The 27964-nt window shown below is 39.7% G+C and overlaps 1 protein-coding gene across 5 annotated transcripts in view; it reads left to right on the forward strand.

Annotated features, from left to right (window-relative positions):
• The window catches only part of LOC311228560 (uncharacterized protein), a 71627-nt gene that overhangs the window by 34688 nt on the left and 8975 nt on the right, over positions 1-27964 (forward strand). For 3 of the 5 annotated variants that reach the window (XM_084314464.1, XM_084314461.1, XM_084314465.1), the window contains exons 1-3: positions 17600-17628; positions 17768-17844; positions 24201-24268. The gene's annotated coding sequence lies outside the window, so the exon portion shown is untranslated. Of the gene's footprint in view, positions 1-17599; positions 17629-17767; positions 17845-24200; positions 24274-27964 lie in introns of those variants that run through there. The other 2 variants (XM_084314462.1, XM_084314463.1) reach the window with 2 other exon arrangements.

The raw sequence follows: 27964 nt of genomic DNA on the forward strand, positions 1-27964 counted from the left end.
GCGACCTTGTCCCCCAAAGAACAACAACATGAGTTGTTACGGCTAGCGAACAACTGGCTGTTAGCAGAGTCCCAGAACATTTCACCAATCGAACGAATGGCAATGGACAGATATTTACATGAATTGAATCACCCGGCTACCTCAACCCGGTGAAAATATACCATATCAACCTTTTAAAAAAATGGGCGTCCCGGGAGGCTCTGTATTCTTTCACCCCACCACAGATACCAGTCCGGACCCAACCGCTTGAAGTCCCCATGGGAGACCAACTCAGTCAGACTCAGAGTCTGAACACCACCAGCCTCGTCACAATACCAAGAGAGATAGTTTTGCATAATCTATTTATACCAAGAAAGACCTACGAAAAGACCAAACCCAATGCATTTAAACTATGGTCCATCTAGCCAACAGCAGATGACAGCTCATATTGTTAGGGTATTGAACCTGATCAATGAAGGTAGACCGTCAGGTAGAGTTGATAAAACAAAGGTTTATTCAGAGTTAAGGCCTGGATGACCGAACCGGGACCCCGGCTGATGTGTCCCCAGGTGAGCTCCAGAGTCCAGTCAGGCGTGGCTCTTTATAGGAGAGAGAGAGAGAGGGGCATTCTGGGTAGGCTTGGCTCAGGTCGGGATTGGAGGGTGGTTCTATGAGGGGGGAGGGGTTGTATCTCAAGGAGGGAGGGGGGGTTCTAGTTAGGAGAAGGAGGAGGGGGGGGGAATGTGGGTTGGGGGCTGGATAGGGCCGAAGGTGTGAGGTGTCTGTCTCCGGGAGGGGAGAGGGTCCATGTTGGGGGGCCGGGGGAAGGGGGGGGGGGGTGTCAGGTGAGACATAAGGTGAATGGGTGGGGGGGGGTGGACTGGGGAACATGACTGGGGAACGTTAGGTGAGACACAGGGTGGATGGGGAGGGGGGGGGGGGGGTATTATTCTCCCACAATCATATCCAGAGGTCATAGAACTCCATTGTTGTCCAAAAACTGTTAAAACAACAAGTCAAAGAGCTGCACTGTTTTCTTTGGTCAGTATAATGTATTGATGCAATGAACATGTACTTTCTCCTGAACTGGACTGTAGTGTGATGTGCATCCTCAGGGACTACGATCTGTTTACTACTTTACTGTACATCAATAGTACGATAGAGCTTTCTACAATGCCCCTGTTTTTCATGAAAATACATTGACATATTTAAAACTGGAAATATGTGTTTGTGTGCTATATTTAATGATTTTAGCATAGGGGAATGTATGGCTTCCCGGTTGACAATGTGAATAACGATAAAGCTGTACAAAGTTATTTTTATGCTGTTTCATATTAACCAGTTAAATATTCAATCGCAGTCATCTCCTTACAAAAAGGTATCATCCTATTTGCATATTCTTTGCTCACTACTGTAAGGCAGCCTTGGAGACTTGGATGGCTAAGGACGGAAGAAAGACACCTCAACCCAGGATTTCATCAAGAAGTTAGAACTGTTTATTTATCAGATCTAGGAAGCACTTTGTTTTGTACAACAACAGCTTGACTCACAATGATGGTTTTATAGGAAGGACGTAGCATCACAAATCAACCAATAAGAGAATATGAAAATGAATACATTACAGATACCATTGTCCAATCAACATAGCAAAAGAGGAATACATTTCAACGTTGGCCAATACGATGTCACTGGGCCATAAGTGTCCACGCCCACCTCACACTCCAGACAGCTTTACACCCCAGACACCAGAGTACTGTACATACAAGGCAATGTTGAGACTAGAATGGATATACTGCCAGAATAAAACCAGGTCACGCTAAATTAAAGATCATTGTTTAAGGTAAAATAATAAAAACAACTCATTTCAAAGACGACTCTCGTACCCTTTCTCTGTCAGGTGAAGAAGCCTGTGATGGCTTCACTGCCTCCCAGCCCCTCCTTCCACATTTAACTACTAGAGTTTGTCTGGCACAGATCAAGAGCAGCCACACACGATTGAACACCAAGCTATGGATGATGCACTCAGAGTGGTTCATATATTCAGTAAAAGATATGCCAAAGGGAAGGAAAGGGTTTCAAAATTTCTGTTTACACAGAGAACACACACCGATTACCACTGCTGCAAAAGGTACAGGTTCAATTTACTGATTATAGGCATGAATGTATTTATTTACTGATTACAATACGCTTTCAAAGTAATTTAAGTCTTATTTTTGGTTACTGTTAAATGACAACATGGTCAGTGAGCTGTGGTGTTGAGCTACAGTATATTGATTGACCCGACATGTCACGAGAATACCACCAATAGTACACCAGTCTACACTGGGAAGAGCAGGAAGCCACTGAAAGTGTTGCAGGGGTACATCACATCAGCATTATACACACTGCCTTGACTGATAATGGAGACCGTGTCATCAAGATTAAGCTGCAGAATCACTGTGCCACTGATGCTGCTATCACTTGTCGCGTAGGTGCTGACTTGAAATAGTCCGTTCTTCACCAACAGGCCATTTGAACAATCATGGTTGTATCCAAAGTTCGTGGTGAAGGTGAAGAGGTACACGCCTCCGACTGGAGCAGTGAAGATACCTGTGACAGAAGGACATTGTAACATTGACATTGTATTTTATTATAACATTCATAATAATGTAACAAATAATTAAAAAATAAATACTAACCTTCATACTGTCTTTTACTATTATGCACTTTGCTACTAAGGAATCTACCTTGCCTATACTACATTTACATTTAGTCATTTTATCAAAAGCATTATTACACTTGTGTTCTGTGTAAATGTAACGTATAACATGGCAGTTAAAATTAATGCAGGCTTCATTGGAAATAAACACTCATCAAAAACATTGCAGGCTCAAAACATTTCAACCCCCAGATACATTACCTGTGTCCGTGTTGTAAGCACCGGCCGTGTTGGTGAAGACGTGGTCGAAAATCATATTGCTACCGGCAGACACTAGTCTCAGGGCAGTCGTTGTTAATGCAGCAGAGAATGCGACTCTTGGAAAAGAGGCTAAATTAAGAAGAGAGAAACATGGATTTTTCATTATTTGAATTCATTCATTAGATATTTTCAGCAATGAGCATTGCACAGAAGTAATTTTTTTTTAATAAAGACAATGTTTTTAATACAATATATAGATCCGATCAGCGGTTCTTGAGTTACATGCCGATATGTGAGGCGTGCGCCAACTTCTTTAGCAGACACTTAGATATTTATGAAATCTGGACATGTACTACACAAGACTTCAGGCTATGGACCGAGGGTGTTTTTTCAGCCCTTCCAATTTTTTTGGATATACTACTTTGGATATTGCAACTACTACAGAACAACGTGAGTAACACGTTTTTCTACAACTCAAGTTCAGACCTATATGTTACTCTATTTCATTAGCACTAAAAGTGAATTATCTTTATTGTGTGAATTATCTTTATTGTACTTCAGAATGTCCTCTTTCAAAAGGGACCAGGCTCATGCATGTGCTATAAATATAAAGTATAGTATTTTGGATTGCAAAAAAAGTATGCAGTCCTCAAGTTCAAGTATGGAGAACAACATGGATTGTGGTGAGAAAGGACTCTGCCTTTCAATTTACCCTTAAATTATTACACTTCACTTCAAGAAGCACAATAAAATAAATAATACAACATAATAATAATGATTATTATTATAACACTAATAATAACAATAAATAACAATAATAATAACAATAAATAATGATAATAATACAATAATAACAATAATTGTTAGTAAAGTACAGAAGAACTGTAGGAGTAAGTGTTGCTTTAGGCCCTTCTCACAGTGGTCATTTTAACATGTCATCACAGGTGTAATTAAGAACATTAATTATGGTCCCATTCCATTTAAATGTGTCACAACCATTCCGACAGGACAGCGTGCAAAATAGCAGGCCCTTGCACACCTATATAATATAGCACCTATATATAATATCATTGCACCAGGGCCCTTGCACCCCTATATAATATCATTGCACCTGTGTTTACCAGGGCCCTTGCACACCTATATATAATATCATTGCACCAGGGCCCTTGCACACCTATATATAATATCATTGCACCAGGGCCCTTGCACACCTATATATAATATCATTGCACCCGTGTTTACCAGGGCCCTTGCACACCTATATATAATATCATTGCACCGGTGTTTACCAGGGCCCTTGCACACCTATATATAATATCATTGCACCAGGGCCCTTGCACACCTATATATAATATCATTGCACCCGTGTTTACCAGGGCCCTTGCACACCTATATATAATATCATTGCACCGGTGTTTACCAGGGCCCTTGCACACCTATATATAATATCATTGCACCTGTGTTTACCAATGTTTACTAACGTTAAGTAGCTAGCTAGCTACCGAACTTGTGGCTATAGAGGCTATAAAGAGTGTATGGTTGATGGCTAACGTTAGTTGCTACTGCTAGTAGCAATAACGTTAGTTAAGCTGTGTTTTGGACCTTTGGTACAACTTAGCCACCTAGTGCAAGCTAACATTAGTTGTGATTTGTGAGTGTATGTCCTTGGAGCTGTGTGCGCATGAGAGAGAACGTTAGAGAACGTTAGCTCAAAGTAAAAAGACAGGGGCGGCTAAGTGGCGCAGTGGGCAAGGCGCTCGCCACTAACGCAGGAGATGCTGGGTTCGAGCCCAGCTCTCGGCGTTGCTACCAGCTTGGCTGGTCGTTCATACTAACACAATTGGCAGTGTTAGGGGTGGGAAAGCTGGTGGGTGGGGATCGGACGTTGTGGACAGCGACTCCTACAGGTTGGTTGGTGCGCCTGTACAGCAGATCAGGAAGTAACGGGGGCAGCGTGAGCCTCCCACACATTACTCCTCGCCACTGAGAGATCGCGCTGTTCAGGTGAAAAGATGCGACGGCTGCCTCCTCGTGTACCGGAGGGGACACGTGATGCAAGGCTTCGTCCTCACTGCAGCCGACCAGTGGGAGGCATGGTCTAGCAACGTTCGAGACAGGGGAGGGGAGAATTGAAGGGAGAATTGGCGAGGCGAAATTGGGATGGGAGAAAAATTGAAAAATGAGGAGAAAAAGTGGATCAAAAAAAATATGTGAAAAGACAGATTGGCTAGCTAACCGTGTTGGTTAGTCCGATAATAGCCATGGCTGTACCACGGCAGCTCCCGTAGACACTGTCTTAGCTAACGTTAGGTAGCACTAGGTGGCTAAGTTATACCATAATGCAGCTTAACTAAAGTTATTGCTACTAGCAGCAATACCACAGAGCATGTGTGTGTGGGCGCAACTTGTTTGTTAGTTATGAATAAACTCTTAATATCAAATGGTAACTGTGACTGTTTTGATTGACAATAAGCATAAAGCATCGAGTATATTATTGCTGTTGCCATGCTTTTAAAGATGCGTTTTAAAAATAGATTTTCCTCCACGCGTAATCGATCAAAATCCCTATATCTTAGAGCAGGGGTAGGCAACCCTAGGCACGCGTGCCTGCATAGGCACGCGGGGGCATTTGCATAGGCACAGGGGGCAGCAGTAAAAAAAAAAAAAAAAAAAAAAATGAAAATTATATTTTTTTTTTTTTTTTTTGCTTTGAAATATTATAGTGAAATATTTTGCACTGTTGTCGCATTTATCTTATTGAAATCCTCCCACAGGTTCTTTTTACTACCACATATTTAATTGAGACCCTTTATTTGTTTATTATTTCAATTTAGCTGGAAATACATTGCTACATCATTCAGTAACATTTGCAGAGCCTTATAACAAAAACATTATTATGGTCACCGTGGGATTAATCAACACATTTTATTATTTATTTTTCTATTTCATTGAACATTGCACATGTTAAAAGCCATTTTTTTTCTCAAAATGTGAGTATTACCAAGTCAACTTGTGTTCTTAAAACAATGACAATAAACATAGTTTTATTAGGTTGAAATAATGTGGTTGTGTACTTATTTTTCTGTTAACTTATTATGGATTGAAAACTGAAAACATTAATGCACAGTAACTGAACAAAATATTTTTAAGTTCTGGTAACTTATTATTATATTCTTTTTTACAGTGTAGTCTTGCAATCAATCAAAACTTATTTACACGATATACCTCACATTCACCCTCCATTCACATCCTGGTGTTCTCCATTAGGCCTGTAGGTGGAGCTATGACAGCACACGTACAGTACACACACCGATGGTGTGTGATGTGTCCAAAAATGAATGGGCAAATGTGAGTGAAATGGTCGCACTGTATGCAGCTGTTTGTCTGCATTGCATCCCCCCCCCCCCCCAACTCAGATTTAGGGTTGATACAACCATCATAATAATATTGTTAATAATAACAATAACAATAATGATGTAATAATGTAAAAATTATCATTAAAAAGACCTGATTATGAGAAGAAAAAAAATTACGATGCATGGAATATTGTTGAGGCACACTAGTTACAACTATATTTCAAACAGGCACTCCATGTCAAAAAGGTTGCTGACCCCTGTCTTAGAGCAAAGATGGCTAGACCTGCTGGCGTCCAAAGTGTTAAAATACCTCACTTTATTATGGTAAAGGAAAATCACAGATTGGGGTAATGGAAAGAATGAGAGGAGGGAAAGCTATGGACACATAGACAGAGACTGACAACTGTGCTGCAACAGAGGAAAGACAACAAGAGAAAATAAAGACAATAAAAAGAACAGGAACATACTGATATCCTGATGGTCTGTGGGCTCCTCCTTCAGCCCAGTGGAAATATCCATGGTTGGGTCTAGTGTGTCCTGAGCCTCTTCTTTCTTAATCATCAGTAGGTCGCTGGGTGGATCTGGAGCAGAGGGAGACAGCAACTAAGTACTTACAGTAGCATGGAAAAGTATTTGGCCACTTTCTGATTTCCTCTATAATTACATCCTCCTTCCTATTGACCCAATTTGTCTAGTGTGTTCATTAGACAGGTGAAATCCTCTTTCAGTGCCTCTGTGCCCGTTTTCTTAGGCAGTTAGCCTCGCTGGTATGCGCGCCATTAGCGTTAGCCACGCTTCTAGGCCTCTTTGCTTTTGGAAAGAGTGACAATTTTTTTTTATATATATTGTGCATTCGACTAAGAGGTTGGCAGTCGACTACGGCTCCTTTCGATTGATTAGTCGACTATTCGACTAGTCGTGGTCAGCCCTAGTCAGGGGTGTAGCTCCAGATTCTGGGCCCCATGAAAGAATGTATTTGTAGGCCCCCAGTGAATGCGAGCGCGCGTAAGGGCGCAAGCGGAATCTTTTTTGGCCATTTTTTTATTGATGAAAACGCATAATATGGTTTTTACCTATACATTCGGATCAGCAGTTCAGCACCTGCACTGTTGGTGGGTGAGCCTAGTAAAGGATGTCGCATTGCGTTCATCTTCAATGAATGGACCAATGCAATAGTCTACCAAAGCCCCCCCTCTCTCTCTATATATCTCACACACACACACACACACACACACACACACACACACACACACACACACACACACACACACACACACACACACACACACACACACACACACACACACACACACACACACACACACACACACACACACACACACACACACACACACACACACACACACACACACACACACACACACACACACACACTTCAGAAACAAACATAGTATCAATGAGAGCATCAATAATACACCTGAGTGATGTCTAGTAAAAAAATAAAAAAATAAAAGTGCTGGGCCCTTGGAATCATCCTAAACTACCCCCCCCCCCCCCAGCTACGCCCCTGGCCCTAGTACCGGTAATTTGTAATCAGATGTTATTTGACTTGCCACAAATCTCACCCCACTTAGGCCCTGTCCACACGAACGCGGGGTGTTATGTAACGGTGATTTAATGTGCGCAGTTGCACTGTTCGACCACACGCAACCGGGGTTTTGGAACACTGCAACCGTGGTCTTTTAAAACCGGAGTCCAGGGTGAAGTTTTGCGTGAATCCCGGTTGCATTGGTTGCGTGTGGACATAGTAACCGAGATTATTTCCAGTGTTTACAGCAGAGCTGTCCCAAGTAGCTGCGGCTCATGTGTTGTCAAGTTATTGTTATAAGGAACCCAGTCCAAACTACAACAGTCTGCATCCTAGTGTTGTCAAAAATATCAAAAAATCGATACATATCGATTCTGAATATTTAAAACGGTTTCAATACTCATTTCCCGAAATATCAATATTTAATTATTCATAAAAAAATATAAAAAAAAAATTTTGTATAAGGAAGTTGCATTGTTCATTTCAATACCTGTAATAGTACAGTAGTCCACACACACACATGTGCATTCAGTTAAGTCGGAATATGACTGTAATACAAACAGTTCAGTTTGTCAGGTACATGCAACACAGATTACAGTGTTTACATCTGTCTGCTTGAGAAAATACCATGTTCTGCAATAAAAATGATTGAAGTGAGATGAACAGTTATTTTTAAATGTGTGATCTAAAGTTAAACAAAGTGTTTTAAAAGTGTTATATGTATCTTCTCCTATAGTACCAGAGAGAAGCTGAGGAGAATCAACCAGCAACTAAAGCAAAATTTATAAAAAATAAAAAATAAAATTTCAGTATCGTGACAACACTACTGCATCCCCTTAACAATTGTTTGTATTGAGCCATATTGTATTGTACCCATTCTGCAATCTGTTAAATAACGTTTTCATCCATTTATTCTAGTAGCGTTAACGTTACTACGTTAATGTACGCTAGGCGCCTCAAATGCTAACGATCTATATGGAAAATGCCAATCACATTAGCATGTAGCTAACAACATCAGAGATCTTTTTGTGAGACTAAACTCTCCGCTCTTGGTGGTAAATTGTGTTGATGTTGGTTTTGTTTCATCAACAAATGAGGCCCAGGACATGTACTACACAAGACTTCAGGCTATGGACCCAGGACATGTACTACACAAGACTTCAGGCTATGGACCCAGGACATGTACTACACAAGACTTCAGGCTATGGACCCAGGACATGTACTACACAAGACTTCAGGCTATGGACCCAGGACATGTACTACACAAGACTTCAGGCTATGGACCCAGGACATGTACTACACAAGACTTCAGGCTATGGACCCAGGACATGTACTACACAAGACTTCAGGCTATGGGCCGAGGTATTTTTTTCAGCCATACAATTTTTTTTTGATATACAGTACTACTTCGGATATTGCAACTACTAGAGAACAACGTGAGTGACACTTTTTTCTACAACTCAATTTCAGACCTATGTTACTCTATTTCATTAGCACTAAAAGTGAATTATCTTTATTGTGTGAATTATCTTTATTGTACTTCAGAATGTCCTCTTTCAAAAGGGACCAGACTCATGCATGTGCTATAAATATAAGGTATAGTATTTTGGATTGCAAAAAAGAGTATGCAGTCCTCAAATTCAAGTAAAAAAATTGCCACTTTTGGCGGTGCCTGTTAAGAGGTTGAGAGCTGTTGAAGTAAAAAGAAAATTAAAATAAAGAAAAAAAAACTCCTAAGCAAGAACTGTAGCTTGTCACCTCAGCCACTGAGGCACCAAAGTAGGTCTCAGCATTTATTTCAGTGCTTGTACAGATTGGAGCGTGGCCCCATTAGGCGTGTGGCTGACAAGCCAGAGCTCAGTATGGAGAACAGCATGGATTGTGGTGAGAAAGGACTCTGCCCTTCAACAACAGGGCTTACCCTTAAATTATTACCCTTCACTTCAAGAAGCACAATAAAATAAATATACAACATAATAATGATTATTATTATAACACTAATTATAACAATAAATAACAATAATAATAACAATAAATAACGATAATAATACAATAATAACAATAATTATTAGTAAAGTACAGAAGAACTGTAGGAGTACGTGTTGCTTTAGGCCCTTCTCACAGTGGTCATTTTAACATGTCATCACAGGTGTAATTAAGAACATTAATTATGGTCCCATTCCATTTAAATGTGTCACAACCATTCCGACAGGACAGCGTGCAAAATACAAGGCCCTTGCACACCTATATAATATAACACCTATATATAATATCATTGCACCAGGGCCCTTGCACACCTATATATAATATCATTGCACCTGTGTTTACCAGGGCCCTTGCACACCTATATATAATATCATTGCACCTGTGTTTACCAGGGCCCTTGCACACCTATATATAATATCATTGCACCTGTGTTTACCCCTGGGCCTGTGATGATGTACCAAAACGGTCGCTGTGAAAAGGTTCTATGACACATTCAGTGAAGAACTATTACATTTGCCTCTCAAATCCCAATTATCTACCTGCTTGGTTTTAATTCTAAACGTTAACAATATATTTCCATAATGTTCCCACATTTTGTTAATAGTTCTTTATTAGTTCTTAGGTAAATATTCATTACTTGTGGCCCCTCGATTGTTACCTATTATACATACTGTTGAGAAATTAATTGTGTTAATTAATTACCTGCTCGTGGAGTGGATTGTCTCTGCAGCTCGATCACCTTCACCTTCAGCTGGTTGATTTCCTTCTTGCTGGCATCTTCATTCACCTTCAGCTGGTTGATTTCTTTCTTGCTGGCACCTTCATTTACCTTCAGCTGGTTGATTTCCTGTTTCTGGATGAGCAGCTCTTTCTTGGTGGCATCTTCATTCACCTTCAGCTGGTTGATTTCCTTCTTGCTGGCACCTTCATTCACCTTCAGCTGGTTGATTTCCTGTTTCTGGATGAGCAGCTCTTTCTGGGTGGCATCTTCATTCACCTTCAGCTGGTTGATTTCCTTCTTGCTGGCACCTTCATTCACCTTCAGCTGGTTGATTTCCTGTTTCTGGATGAGCAGTTCTTTCTTGGTGGCATCTTCATTCAACTTCAGCTGGTTGATTTCCTTCTTGCTGGCATCTTCATTCACCTTCAGCTGGTTGATTTCCTTCTTGCTGGCACCTTCATTCACCTTCAGCTGGTTGATTTCCTTCTTGGTGGCATCTTCATTCACCTTCAGCTGGTTGATTTCCTGTTTCAGGATGTGCAATTCTGCCTTGATGGCATTTTCATTCACCTTCAGCTGCTTGATTTCATCCTTGCCGGCATCCACAGGTTCAATGGACACATATCCAAGGAACACAAAAAGGAAACAGAAAGCGGTCTTCAACATTTTGCCGGATCCTATCAGTGGAAAGTATACGATGTGTGTCTCTGTGGTTTGGGTTCTGCTTCTGCTTGTGGGCCACCTCCTCTTATACTAATACCAGTTGACTTTGAGAACGGGGGGGGGGTGTCTTTTGTGGTGTCTGTGCTCTCAAAACAAGCTCACCAAAGAGGAACTCACGCATCAGGATCTAAACCAGTTTATTAGGGAGACAGGAACATTGATTAGCACATATCTAATCTTTTCCTCTCCTAGCAAGGTTGTTTAACATTCCAGTTTGGAACATCGTGCACATCACCGCCTAGCCAAGGTTGATTCTCCTAACTGGGCCATTTGATACTTTCAGTCATATCTGTTCTAATGTTACGTGTATTTCTCTTGGTCACTTTGCTAGTCAGATTCAGTGTGTGAACACATGTTGTCTCTGACTGTAAACTGAACTTTCATTTTGTGGCCACAGATGAAATAAACTATGTTTCTATTTTTAATAACGACTCAGAATGATTTATACAAACGGCTCATCGTTTTTGTCCTTTAACACAACAAACAATTTCCTACAACAAAACACACACACACACAACTTTAACAAACTCCCTAGAGCAGGGGTTCCCAAAGTCGGGGTCGCGACCCCCAGGAGGGTCGCGAGCCGCCGCGGGGGGATCGCCAGATGATTTCCAAAAAACAAAAACAAAAAATGTATGCAGTCAGGCCACTGAACTTAGAAGCAGGCCAGGCCAGTGTTTCTAGTTGCAGCAGCGCAATAGTTAGATAACCTATGTGGGGAACAACCAGGAGATCACTGCAACTCACACAAGTTGGAGAACTATCTCTCTCTCTTGCTCTCACACACACACACAAAGGGAGCCGCATGTGATTGGTGGAGGCGGGACCCTTACAAAAAACTGTTGTTGCTAATCATTGACACATGCTAGCCTGTAATGATAATCCCCCCCAGAAAAATCTACTTTGCATTTGATATATTGCAAATATATGCCATCACACACACTGGCATTTAAAGGGTTAGAATTATAAAATGAATATGTGGTGTTATGATCAGGGCTGAAGTTGAATAAAATATTGTATTATTTTCAATCTGACATTACAAAAAAACAGAAAATCCATCAAAATCAGTGTTGTTGCTAATCATATATGCTAGCCTGTTTTTTAACAATAATTTGTGATGCCATCACAAACACTGGCATTTAAAGGGTACAAATAAAATGCAGGAAATGAAGTCTTTGTAACAAGAAATGTCCTGGTGGGGGACCCCAGACCCCCTGCTTAAAAAGTGGCCTGACTGGAGCTATATTTTGCACTATATTTCCTGGCCTGAATGATTTCCCCAGTCCGGCCCTGGTTAAAAGCCTCCAATGCTTATTAGTGTGTGTGCGTTTGAACGTGTGCATGTTTCAACCATACATTTCCATTTATAAAAAAAAAAAATTTAAACTTTTTTGCTACCTCCTATAATAGTGGGGGTCGCGGCTCTCTGACACCGTTATTTGGGGGTCGCGGCCTGAAAAGTTTGGGAACCCCTGCAATAGAGCACTCATGTAGCTGCTTCTCCGTGAGCTAACACCATTCTGCCACTATTGTTCTGTTGTCCGCCAGTTGTTGTTGTTCTGTGCAGTTGTTGCTCTGTATGTATGTCCTGCCTTTTTATTTAAAAAAAAAAATTATCGCTTCTTTTTTTTTACTACTGGGCAGTCCAGTAGAGAGAGACAGAGGAGGAACGGGAGACAGAGTGGGTGGAAGACATTCGGCAAATAACGACGGGTCCGGGAACCGAACCCGGGTCGGCCGTGCCGCGACTCAGCGCGTTGTGTGGTTTGCCCACTTTAATCGCCAAAAACGCTGGACCACGTCTTTCCCCGCCATGCGCATTCTGCCAAAGACGCTGGACCACGTCTTTGATATCAATATTTAAAAAATCTGTGATCGAAATCATATTTCTCCCCCGGAGACTTGAGATCTACTGTTGAGCCCCTCTCAACTCTCCAACGGTTCAAGAGCGCCATCTGGTGGCCGATCGACGGATCGCCCAGAGCGGAAACAGGAAATGGAAGCTGGTGCTCATTTCAATTGGGTCCGATCACTCGGTAATAGTGTCAGGACTCGAGCTAGACACAACAGATAGCAATCCGTTACCAATAACTCGATAAACAACATGATTTGGACGTATATACTATTATACAACCTGGAAATGGATCGCATATTTCTACATCCCATAATAGGAATATTTCTGTTCCACGCTCATCGCCCAACGCTATGAGGAAGCTACGGTAAGATTCAGCGTTATTTTTTAACGTGTTTGATACTAACTGCTCTAATGATCATATCACCCACACTAGATGAATCATCTAACGTTGGCCACGGAATTATAAACGACCCCCCCCCCCCATCCGGTCAACATCAGATGATCAGTAGTAACTTCTAGAAGCACGTCCATTTGACATTTTTTATCTCGCGCAGATTCCTATCAAACTGTATTTCATCATCAATATAATGCATTTGGGGCTATAAATCACGTTCTGGAGAAAGCTGCAGAAAACGATAAAAACATACTTATACTTTAGACCGTATTTTAGTATGAATATGTGAATGAAAAAGTATAACGTTGCTACACCCTGAACAATAGATATAGGACGTTGAATGGGCCATAGTAATGTCAATTTAGCAATACAATTTAAAAAGTTATAGCCCTGCAAAGAAGGTAAACATCCCCATAGACAAATAGAGCTGGTGTGGGATGGTTTATTCTGAATTTAAGCCTGGCGATCAAAGTGTTAATAATGTTCCTTTCTGTTTTATTTTTATTTATTTAATTTTATCCCCCATCCCCTTTCCCCTATGGGGCTTTTTACCCCCAAATAGGCCGTTATTGAAATAGGCCGTTATTGAAAATAAGAACTTAACTTAATTAACCTGCCTATTCAAATAAAGGTTTGATGATGATGATGACTTTCTCCACCTAAAAGGTTTTTTACAAAAATTATGTTTGATAACATTTTAGTTGAAAAATAAGATGTGCAATTGCTGGATCTGATCGGCAACGTTTAGTTTTACAGTTTGATCTGAATTTTGGGAACCAGAGAGTGCAGCCACACAGGGTAGAAGCAGTCCATTTTCATTTAATAATAATAACTTTATTTGTATAGCACTTTTCATACAGAGGTTGCAGTTCAAAGTGCTTCACAACAGTAAAAAATACAGGCATAAGCGAGCATAAAAAATTTAAAATTTAAATACAAAGAGATAGAGAGGTAGCAAGGTTAGGCAAAGCACAGTTCTTCAGCAATACAAATAATAAAATAGAATAGATTAGATAGAGTAAAAAAGTGCGGTTTGATTCAGTTTAAAATAGGCTAAAGATAATAAGATAGAACGGACAGTCAAAAAGTGTGATAAGATTGTTCAATAAAAAATGTATAACAACAGAGCAGTGTATCGCTCTTAGTACTTTGAGTTTCTTTACAAAGTTCTAACATACAACAGAGCATCGCTCTAACATACAACAGAGCAGTCCGTCGCTCTAACATACAACAGAGCATCGCTCTAACATACAACAGAGCAGTCCGTCGCTCTAACATACAACAGAGCAGTCCGTCGCTCTAACATACAACAGTCCGTCGCTCTAACATACAACAGAGCAGTCCGTCGCTCTAACATACAACAGAGCAGTCCGTCACTCTAACATACAACAGAGCAGTCCATCGCTCTGATTTAGAAAAGAGGAACTACACCCATTTTCAGAATTCATATATGATATTCATATGGTTTAATAATAATAATATTAACTTTATTTAATAGAACAACAGAGCAGAGGTTTAAGACCAACGATGATAGTGAACATGAGCAACTCTCGCCCCCAAAATCTCAAATGTATCTATTATTTATTTATAATATTATTAATATACTTTGTGATGTCATCAAGCATAAAGTCTGGAGCTGCTCCAGAGTCAGTGAATTGGGAGAGATGGTAAAGGTCAGAGGGTAAAGGCCAGACTGAGAGCATACAGGCACATTTGGGTATAAAAAAATAAAACAAACATTCTGTGGGTCCACAAAATCAGTCGATCTCCCATTCATCGTCAATGGACCTTTTACTTGACGTCTTACTTCTCTTAGACCATGACAAAGAATATTACAATTGGGAAATGGCCATAATATATATAATATGAGAGTTTTCCCTCATCAAGGTGAGGGGTGTTTGTCAAAAGTGTTTTACACATACAGTACATGGCACAATATACTGCCGTCCCACCAATTAATGAATGAATGAATTATTTCAGCAAGAGTGCTTTTTTTAATGCTATAAATGTTATTTAAATTCAAAATGAACCCTTTCACTGCCGCACTACCAAACGGTTAACCCTTTCACTGCGACAATACACAGAAGGTTAACCCTTTCACTGCCACACTGCAGAAGGTTCCAAATCCATAGGAACTCTAACAATCCCTAAAGATTTAGATTCTCTATTGCAGAATTTAAGACCTTGTTCACTAATCATTGCCGATCAAGTTGTACGAGTTTTAATTCCAGCAGTTATAATAATAATAATAATAATAACTTTATTTGTATAGCACCTTTCATACAGGGGATTGCAGTTCAAAGTGCTTTACATCAGTAAGAAATAAGACATAAAATCTGTGTAAAACAAGCAGCAAGAGCAAAGCATAAAGTGGGATAAAATAATGCAGATATATTAATCAAATCATATCAGAACCTCGCGTTCCAATAGGCTTCTTGAATTTCTGTAATCTGTTACAAAACATGATAACGGTCATAGTATGCACCCAGCGGATAGTGGGGCGTAGAGATAAAAGTAAAAATAAGTAAAATAATAGCAAGGTTCAAATGAGCAGACATAAAATCACAGTTTTTCACATTAGGATCCAACATCCCAACAGGCCAACTTGTTTATGGTTTGATTCAGTTTTAGTAGAATGTAAAAGACATGAATGATGACATGAGCACATAAAGTGCAGACATACTATAAAATCACAGTTTCTTTACCAGTGCAATAAAATAGTTCTGGATTACTGTTACTGTACTGTTAAAGCCGTCTTTACCTTCTGTTTGGTGTCCACAGTTTAAAACCTGACAGTTGGGCTGGCTCCCTCTGGAAGCTAGGTCAGTACAACTGCAGCTCAGCATGGTCCATAACGTCTACTACACCAGTACCTCAACCAGAACCAGAGCGCCTCGATGATCACCCTCGGAGAGGAGTGGTGACACTCGTTCTCACCTCACAAGAGCCAGTGTTGCTGGTCTGTGCTGCCTATAGGTGCAACACCAACATGGGTAAATGTTCATTTAGGTTTGGTGGAGCGACAAGTTGGAATATGTTGACTTTGCTGTTAAAAAGTAGGAAGCAGCCGGCACCTTTTAAAGAAAAGGGTCCAAAACCCTGGCTCCTTGAAAATGTTAAAGCTTAAGAACATGTTCATGTAAATAGTATGTACAGTACTGATGCTGTTGTATTGTTATATGTCTGAGACCAAGGAAACCACAATGGAAATAAGTCCATGACTTTATTGTGCCTATCCTTGATGTTTAGCTTTTAAACGCACTTCATGTGTTTTTTAACTGAATGTCAAATAAATCCAAACAATGTATTTCTTATCCTCGCTCTTGTCCCCCCTCTGCTTGTTGCCTTATTGTTGTGATTTCATATGCTGTGTGATTTCTATGCTGAATCTATCATCGCTGGTCTCACATGTACACTCGATGTTAACTGTACATGAGGGAAACCTCAGTTGCTTTTCGACTATAAATAAATAATCGACTCCTTGAGCAAAGTAAGATGATGTTAGATCCCGTTCCTTTTCTAGTAGCACAGGCACATCATTACATCAATGCATTAAGTAAATTACCCAGTATGGTTGTCAATATCCCAATGTACCCAACCCCCCCCACCCAACCTCCTCCAATGTACAGTTTCTACGTCAAATGTATATACTCCCTTTTCTTGACTCCTTCTGTATCACAAACAGTACTGTATTTGCAAATCTGGTATGTCATAAATGTATAGATGTAGCAGTACTGACTATCTGTATGTCATGTATGTCATATATGTCCTGATGAATTGAAAATGGGGGACCCTGATGTAAACAAGACGAAAGTCTTTCTCTGGTCTGCATCCCCTTAACAATTGTGTGTATTGAGCTGTACTGTATTGTACCCATTCTGCAATCTGTTAATAAAGTTTTCAATCAATCAATCAATCAATCAAGCCTTAATGATTAAGGGGAGTTCTTCGCTCTCCAATCTGAACGGCTGCAGCTGGAAGCATCTCTCGCTCTTACTGCTTCTTTGAAGTGAAGAGTTTATCGCCGGCCAATAGAGGGCAGCGTCTCACTGCTATCGCTGACCAGATATGACGTGCCTTGATCCAGTGTTGCCGAGCGGCCATTTTAGTTTTAACGTTATTTCTTTCACTCCGCCTCGGGTCGAGACGTGCATTCACTCATTCACGTGAGATTGTTTACATTACTATTTAGTGTGTATATACTTGATATATCATTATATATAATATATGTGTGTTGTGTTAGTGATGACATGCATGTATGTAATACGTTGTTGTCAGCTTATCTGCTGTACTGTTCTGTTTCAGGGTGTCGTCATCCAGGATCTAACATTGACACATTCATGGTGAATATGGAGAGGTTGTTTTCCACGTCAAAGCAAAAGGTTAAGTATGTCTGTGGGGACTTTAACATTGACCTGTTGAACCCTAACAAACATGGAAAAACGGATGAATTCATGGAAATAATGTACAGTATGAGCCTTTTTCCAACTATTACAAGACCTAGTAGAATAACATATGAGTGTGCTACCCTAATCGATAACATTTTTACAAACAATATGGAAAGTAATACGACAAGTGGATTATTAGTTGAAGATATTAGTCATCACTTACCTGTTTTTACAGTTTATGAGTGTAATTATAGGAAGAGGAGGGACTGAGGGAGTCAAAGGAAATAAAATACAAGAGAATAAGAACTGACAAAACAATATCTGCTTTCAGAAATGAGTTATTGCAATGCAACTGGAAGAGTATATGTGATGAATCAGATGTTGACGAAGCTTATGGGTTATTTCTAGACAAATTTAAAGTCCTAAACACGTTTAGCAAATTATGCCACATCAATGTGGAACGCCCTACCCAAAGCTGTAAAGGAATGTGAATCCCTACCCACATTCAAAACCACTCTTAAAGAGCACCTACGGGAGGCTGCAATTCGAAACTGGCCACCGTAAATGCCCAAATCCCCCACCACCTCCTAATAGACAGTCTCCTCCCCACCGCATGTATATATTCCCTCCCCGCCGTATGTATATTTCTCTCCCACCCACCCACCCCCTCCTAATGTACAGTCCCCTCCCCATCATATATACTCTGTCGGGATCTAGGGGTAACAGTACTGTATATTTGAATACCGTTTATGTCACAAATGTATCAGTACTAAATACCTATATGTCCCTATGCCATAAATGTCATGTATGTTGTGTATGTCATAAATGTCTATATGAATTGAAAATGGGGGACTCTGATGTAAACAAGACAAACGTCTTTCTCAGGTCTGCATCCCCTTAACAATTGTGTGTATTGAGCCGTACTGTATTGTACCCATTCTGCAATCTGTTAAATAAAGTTTTCATTCATTCATTCTGTATGAAAAAAAACTGCCCACTGAAACAGTGTAGCAATAAGAACAAGTTGGCAGAAAATCTGTGGATGTCAAAAGGTATACAAAATGCATGCAAAAAAAATAATACTAGGTTTATTAAAGACAAAACAAAAGAAGCCAAGTTGAAATATAAAAAATACAAAAACAAACTAATTAGTATTATGAGGAAATGCAAGAAGGATTATTATACCAAATTATTGGATACAAATAAAAATAATGTTAAAGGAATATGGGACATATTTAGGGCTGTCTTAAATACTTCGAAGCTTCGAAGCTTCGTTCGATGGCACAAGCTTCGAACATTTAAAAAAAAATCGAAGTAAAATTTTTTTTTCTTTTTTTAAAAAAAAAACAAAATTTCAACTTTTTTTTCAACTTTTTTTTTTTTTTACTTCGGTGTGTGTGTGTGTGCATGGTGCCATTGGGTGGGGCCGGGGGACAAATACACTGGAGGAAAGTAACCCAGCTCAGCACTGCCCAAATTATATCATTACTATTGCCTGTTTGAAGGATATCATCCTCAAACACATATACACCACCTACACGCCTATTCTCAGTCCTTGCCCCACAATGGTGGAATGAACTAAGCACCCCAGTTAGGACAGCCGAATCCCGTCCAATCTTTCGCCGTCGACTAACGACGCACTTCTTCAACCATTATCTGAAATCAAATAAAAAAAATCTAAACCTAACTAACCTTACTGTCATGCACTTGTCCTAATAAACTAACATACACTGTAACACGCAACACTTTGATGAATATTGTTACTCAGCTGATAGAGTTGTATCCTTCCTGATGACCTGTCGTACAGAACTTATAAGTCGCTTTGGATAAAAGCGTCAGCTAAATGACTAAATGTAAATGTGAATGTAAATGCCTTGTAGAATTCCACACATAAGAAAGAAAGATACTGGGATGAATAAACAAAATAGGAAATAAAATGTAGAAATGCATGCAATACATAAATAAATATGAATCTCCATATATGAAATAGAACATTTAGATAAGGTGCTACTGAGATGTTTTGGTGAGTTCTTTGTTTTTTTGTGGAAGTAGCCCTTCTTAAAAATGCATGAACATTCACTGATAATTGGTCTGTAGTGGAGTCTACAAGGTCTACATTGCCGGACCTTGTAGACTGACATAATTCTGTGCATAGTTTAGTCTACACAGGCCATATTTCAAATAATCAAAATCTTACTTCATTCATCTTAAACATTCTTGATTTGGGGGATTGGTAGTTCCCATGAAATCTGAAGTTGTTCAAACGACAACAGCGATCCACCTTGAATTAAATCACACAGCCGTGTTGGCTGTGTCACAGTCACGAAAGGGGCTACTTAATTCATTAATCCAATCCACTTTATTTATAGAGCACATTTAAAAACAACAAAGTTTACCAAAGTGCTGTACAAGTCCCACAACATAAGATAATTTTTTTTTTAATTAATTAAACATTTTTTTAATTCGAAGCTTCGAATTAAAATCGAAGCTCGGCCCCGAAGCTTCGATTGCCAAATAAAAATTCGAAGGTCAGCCCTAGACATATTAAATAGTATTATTAGAAATAAACCAACCAACCTAGCTTACCCTGACTATTTTACAGAAAAGGACAGAAAGATTACTCTTATAAATGAGGTAGTGGATGGGTTTAACAACTTTTTTGTTGATGTGGGACCAAAACTAGCCAATGAAATAGTCAACACTGGGAAGAGTTTTGCGGTGGAAGATTGTGGAGAAAGAAACCCTGCTTCAATATCTCTGGGATCTGTGGAGAAAGAGGACATTATTGAGATGGTAAACAAATGCATGAATAAAACCTCCACAGATGGGGATGACATTGATATGTCTCTGGTAAAAAATATTATTCAAGGAATTGTGGAGCCACTATCTCATATATTCAAATTGTCGTTCAAAATGGGAGCATTCCCTCAAAAAATGAAAATTGCAAAGGTTATACCATTATTTAAAGCTGGAGAGCATTTGTTTACCAATTATAGACCGGTATCCCTGCTATCACAGTTCTCAAAGATACTCGAAAAACTATATGTTGCAAGATTAGACACTTTCATTGAAAAACATAATCTCCTAATGGACAGCCAGTATGGTTTTAGAATAGCTAGATCAGGGGTGGACGGTATGGTCTAAAATTTATATCACGGTATAATTTGAAGCATAGACGGTAACGGTATATATCACGGTATCATCGTTTTTGATAAAAAAAAAAATTATTTTATATAATTTTTTTTTCTTTTTTTTATAAAATATATATATTATATAATTAGACTTGTACTTGTATTATCTGCGAGACATCGCCACCACGCAACAAGCTCCACTGTCTGTGTGTACTCTAGTAGCCTCCAGCTACGGCCAGGATTCCCCGGAGCTGCACCTGGACCTATACTCGAGTAGCCTCGAGCAGAGCTACGGCCAGGATTCTCCGGCGCTGCACCTGGACCCTATTATATTGGAATAACGTTAGCAAGCCCTCAGCTCGAATACGCATCGAATCAGTGTTATAAGACATTGATATCAGGAGCTATCCGGCTAAGCCGGATATATAACGTTAATACAACGCCTCAGTGAATTATTTAGTTCAATGGGACATTTCGTTTTGAACGGTGAACTAACTTGCGTTAACGTGAGCTAACGGCTAACAGGTAGCACACACACGTCTCTCTCTACTAGACTTTGTGGAGCGTTTGTTGATGTCAGGAGCTATCGGTAGCTGGCCGACTAGATACCGTTCGGTTAGACAATGCCTCATCATGTATTAAACTAAAAGTGAATAGTTGACTGGGTCATTTTGTAACGGTAGCTAAGCTAACGTTAGCTCAGGGAGACGCCGCCGACAGCTGAGCTCCCGTGTCCCGTCCCACTAGACTACTAGATCCGTGTTTACATGCGTGCGGTAGGGGCTGGCACGCCCACTGCGCGAAGCCTCCTAAATAACTTTTTCCAGTTCGCACATATCTATTATCTATGACTAATTCTATCTATTTTTAGGGGCAAATGCGAGTGAAATAGTCGCGCTGTGGTTACATGACGTCATTGGTATTTTAGAGCTGCACTACCGGTTTAGACGGTATAGTCAAAATCCATACCGTAGAGCAAATTCATACCGTTTATACCGTATACCGTTTATACCGTCCACCCCCCATGGCATTAATGGAGCTTGTAGAGGAAATAACGGACGGTATAGAGAGAAAGAAATATGTATTAGGAATATTCATTGACCTAAAAAAAAAGCTTTTGATACAATAGATCATGAGATTTTACTGAAAAAGATGGACAGGTTTGGTGTCAGAGGGGTTGCTCTAGACTGGCTGAAAAGCTATATTAGTAACAGGCAGCAATTTGTTCTGATGGGTCAGCACAAGTCACAATGCTTAAACATTACCTGTGGTGTTCCACATGGGTCAGTATTGGGACCCAAATTGTTCATTTTATACATAAATTATATATGTAAAGTATCTGACATACTGAAACTTGTTGTCTTTGCGGATGACACAAACATTTTATGTTCGGGGGATGACCTTCAGCAGCTTTTAGAAGTGGCAAACATAGAAATGGACAAATTAAAAGGTTGGTTCAACACAAATAAGTTATCACTCAATTTGAAAAAAAAAAACTTCATGATATTTGGAAATTGTAAAATAATCACTGAGTATATACAAACAAGTTTCTAGGGGTCTTAATAGACCACAAACTCTGCTGGAAACCCCATATAAAATATTTGTGTTCAAAGTTAGCGAGAAGTATTGGTATACTGGGCAAGACTAGATATATCCTGAATCAGAAAACTATATACATTATATTGCACACTCATTGTACCATATCTATCATATTGTGTTGAAATCTGGGGAAATACTTACAAAAGATATGCACACTGCAAAAAAGAGCCATACGGATAGTACATCATGGTAGATATTTAGATCACACAAATAGTCTGTTTGTAAGCAGTCAAACATAAAAATTCATGGACTTAATCAAATTCAAATCTGCACAAATTATGTTTCTGGCAATAAAAAACAAATTACCAAGCAACATTCAAAAAATGTTCACGGCTAGAGAGAGTGTTTATAATTTTAGAGGGACATTAGCTTTAAAGCAACCTACGGTACGTACAACTCTTAAAAGTATGTGCATTGCAGTTTGTGGGGTATCACTCTGGAATGGTCTGGATGCGAATATAAAATTAAGCAAAAATATCAATACATTTAAAGGTAGCTATAAACAAGCACTTATGGACACATATAAGAGAGAGGAGCTTGAGCAGTAATGTGACCCTATTATTTTTTCTTATTTGGATATATAAAAAACTGTACTTTTATTTTATTTTTTATTATTTGTTATATTATTTTTATTAAATTATAATGTCATATTGTAAGGAAGGGGCTTGATAAGTTGTTTTACTTCCCCCTGTTCCTTCTCGAACACTTATTGTATGTAAATAGTCTTTGACTATTTACCTTTTTGTTTTTTAAACTTGTTATGTTCGAGACAAATAAAAATCAAATCAATTCTCTTCAAAAAGGACCCTAAAATATCATTTGACATTTTAATTTTTGAGCTCTTCCAGACATGTAAATGAAAAACAATATTGTTTTTAATACAAATCGACCTCCTGTTCACTGTAAAGTGCCACGTTTTGATACATTGAGCTTTACAATGTTCACAATCCTAGAAACTTGAAATTGGAACTCACAACCTAAAACCCCTCCCTACCTCTCTCCCAAACCGTTGCTACAACAATTGTTTTATGTTGCATGATCATTATATCATGTACCACTTGTCCTAGCCCCTTACCGTGACTGCGATGTGCACTCGGGGTGGGTCAAAGATATATCAGATATGAATTTCAAAGGTACCCAGCGTACAATTAGGGTTTCACACACCGACGCGCTGGGGTCTGAAAGCTCGGAGTTGCTAATAAACATTTTACATTTTTTTTATAAAACGAGTGGTATTCACAGTGAGCCGTGTATTTCCGCCGTTGGTGTCACAGCGCATGCGCACCAGGCAGCCAAATACGGAAATACGCGGCTTGCTGTGACACCAACGGCGGAAATACACGGCTCGCTCTGTGAGTACCACTCGTTTTATATATATTTTTTTTTTAAACGCTGGGTACCTTTTGAAATTCATATCTGATATATTTTTGACCCACCCTGAGCTTATAAGCAGTGCTTGGTGGTCCAAATGAGCCTGCAAGCTATATAGCTGCGAGTGGCTGCGGATTCAAAAGCCCCTGGCTTGCACATCGCAGTCACGGAAGGGGCTACACTTGTCCAGAAGCTAATGGGGATAATCCCCTCAATAATCAAATGGTTCTATTCTCTTCTTACCAACAGACACAACAAGTCAAGGTGAATGACTACACTCTCTGAGGTCAAATTCTGCAGCACCGGGGTGCCTCAAGGTGCGGTGAGCTCCCCTCTCCTATTTACACTGGACACCAATCATGTCTGGAAGTTTTGAGACGACACGTTTATTCTAATCCTATTGAAGGCTGGTGACTGCCCCTCTACTTACTTTAGGTTTATCTTTTTTTATTGGAAGAATTGGTACATATTTATACATTTCAGTTATCCAAATTATACAACTTCCATTTCCTTAAAAAATAAAATAAAAAATAAAGAAATTTAAATAGTTAAACATAAGTACAGATGTGGCAGACAAAGCTACGCAAAAAGAAATGAAGTAAAATTAAAAGAAAACGAAAGAGAAAAAAATAATATATATATATATATATATATATATATATATATATATATATATATATATAAATAGGAAAGACCGTAATAATAATATATAGTATAAGTAATACTCTCCATTTTAGTAGCGTGATTTCCAGATGGTAAAACAAATAAAATGGAAAGTAAATTTAACACCCTTAGCAGACCACCACAATGCCATCTCCCCAGCCATACGTGGGCTAGCAGTGTCAGGCAGGTAGATGGGGGAAGGAGGGGGGTCATGGGGTCCCAAGTTTGGAAGGAGTCATATGGGTTTTGAAATGAGATAGGAAGGGCTGCCATGTTTTGTGGAAGGTATCTGTGTGGCCTTGTGTTGTAAATCTGATTTTCTCTATATGTATAAGAGACATAACATCCCTCATCCAGTGTAAGTGTGAAGGGGGAGTGGCTGCCTTCCAGTTGAATAGGATGAGGCGTCTGGCAATGAGTGAGGCAAAGGCCATGGCATTGGATTGCCCAATAGATATTGCAGCGTTCTCCGGTGTCAGACCAAATAATGCAATAAGAGGGCATGGGTCAATATTCATAAAAAATATGTCTGAATAAGATTTAAAAATGGAAGTCCAGAAAGGGGCCAGTACTGGACAATGCCAAAACATATGAATAAGTGAGCCAGGGGCTTGGTGGCACCGGTCGCATGTGGGATCCATGCCAGGGTTTATCTTCGCAAGTCTAGTCTTTGACCAATATAGACGGTGGAGGAGCTTGAACTGTATCAGTGAATGGCGGGCACATATTGAAGAAGAGTGTATTCGGGCAAGAGCATTTTCCCATTCTTTGTCTGTAAATTGATGATTTAGATCGGACTCCCAGTTTTGTCTTATAGCCAATACTGAGGAGGGTAGGGATAGGGATATGATGTTATATAGTTTAGATATTGAGCCTTTGATTACAACCTTCACCTCCAAGATGCGGTCGATCACAGTTTTTGGAGGTGTATGGGGGAACTGGGCAAATTTGCTCTTAACAAAATCACGTATCTGTAGATATCTGAAAAAATTCGTTTTTGGTAAGTTAAACTTTAGGGACAGTTGTGTGAAAGACATAAATGAACTGTCTCGGTACAAATCATAAATGTTCAGAATGCCATTCTTAAACCAGTTGCTGAAGGCTTCATCCACCATAGAGGGAGGGAAAAGGAAGTTCTTGTGGACAGGCGACGACGGTGACATGGCGTGGAGACCAAAGTGTTTTCTGAACTGGGACCAGATCCAGAGGGAGTGTTGTACTAAGGGGTTGTTGGTGTACTGGGCCGTTGTGACTGGGAGCGGAGAGCAAACTAAGGATTGCAAAGATGTTCTAGAACAAGATGCCCTTTCCATGTCCACCCATGCCGGTACCCACTGACAGAGTCCGTAATGGGAATGACTCCAATAGAGAATGCTGTGAATATTTGCAGCCCAATAGTAGACCAAGAAATTGGGTAGTGCAAAGCCTCCCTGCGATTTAGGCTTCTGGATGGCCCTTTTATTTATTCGGACTGGGCGTTTATTCCAAATAAAATCTGATATTGCCTTGTCGAGGGCTTTGAAAAATGACTTTGGAATGAAGGTTGGAATATTTTGAAATAAGTACAGACATTTCGGTAATGCGTTCATTTTCACAGTGTTCACTCTGCCAACAAGTGATAAAGGAAGTGATGACCATCTGATAAAATCCTGCTTGGTGCGCTCCAGTAGAGGGGTGAAGTTGGACGCTATGAGATTAGAATGTTTATGCGTTATCGTTATGCCAAGGTAACGGAAGCTGCTTGGGGAAAGCTTGAAGGGGAACTTAGAGGGGGGGGGTATTTCTAGCTGAGGAGTTTATGGGGAAAAGTTCACTCTTGTTTAAGTTTAATTTATAACCAGAAAAGACACCAAACTTGTGTAGTAAGTGAAGGACACGTGGAAGTGTGGCCGCTGCCCCTCTACTTACTTTAAAGAGATCGACTCCTTTCAGGTCTGGTGTGAGAGACATCATCTCATTCTCAATACCACCAAAACCAAAGAGATGATCTATGACCCCAAGTGAGAGTCCATGACCCTGTGGTAATTGGTGACTGTGATATAGAGCAGGTTGCATCATATAAATACCTAGGAATCCATGTGGATAATCGACTGAAATGGGATGTACATGTTGATGTTCTGTGTTCCAAACTAGCCCAACGACTGCACTTCCTCCGTAGTCTCAGACTGTTTGGTGTGAGCACAGCGATCGTGACCACATTTTATAAAGCTGTCCTAGAAAGCCTGATGAGACATGGGATGGCAGTGTGGTTTGGTACGCTCACAGTACAGTGTAAGTCGAAGCTTGAAAGGCTAGTGAAAGCAGCGATGAAGGTGACCGGAAACACCATGTATCCTTCACTCCAATCTATCTTCGAGAAAGTAGTGGTCAGCCAGGCACAGAGAATCTTACAGGACCCTTCTCATATTCTTTATCCTGAATATGAAGTTCTTCCCTCAGGGAGACGGTTCAGAGCAAGTAGATATAAGAGCAACCGCTACAAGCTCTCCTTCCTTCCTACATCCATCGCTCTCCTAAATAATACTAGAGGTCTATTCCTTTGAGGCACCACCTAACAGTTGGCTGTCAGCCTGTCACCTCTTTCTTTCTTGTCCAAGTTTAAAGTTTCTTTATTAGTACAGAATACTTTGCATGAAATTCTTCTTTCTGTTTTGCTCCTGAGAGTGTGCTAGATAATAACAAGATAGTATAAAATAAGTATAATATAAGTATAAAATAGAAAGTCAAGAAGTCAAGTACGTAAACAAGTGTAAACAACAAAACTGTTCAGTATACCTATATATACAGTAGGTACAGCTGGTACAAAAATGGTGAGGTATAGCTTAGCTTGTGGTGCCACCTTCTGGTGGTGGTGGTGGTGAGGTGCAATATGAAGCTTTTTGAAATGAGTTTACCTACTTATGTATTATGGTAGTATGTCTCTATGTATTGTCATATTTGTCTGAAGTCCTTTTTACTAACTGAACGAATTAATGATTGTATATATTTTCTTATTCTTTGTTTACACTGTTATCGCAGAATGATGCAGCACTGATGTTTCAAGTAAATCTTCCCCTCTGGGACAATAAAGTTTATTCTTATCTTATAACACCCGTCCGTTACTATGACATTATTTATCAGTACATACAATGTATCCATGCCTGTAGCTAGATGCTGAAAAACAGGGATAGTATATGTATTGTGTGTTATCTCTCCACTCCATGCTATGGTAGTGCTTGTGCCAGCACAGGAGATACGATTACAATTTATTTTTTATATACATATTTAAATCAATATCTTCCTTTTGAATAAAATAGTCTCAGGAATCAAAAAAGCCAATTGGCCTAATCCATGTCAAAAAGAGTAGCCTA

Source organism: Notolepis coatsorum (assembly GCF_963971535.1).
Source record: "Notolepis coatsorum genome assembly, chromosome: 5".
In the NCBI taxonomy this organism is placed as follows: Eukaryota; Metazoa; Chordata; class Actinopteri; order Aulopiformes; family Paralepididae; genus Notolepis; species Notolepis coatsorum.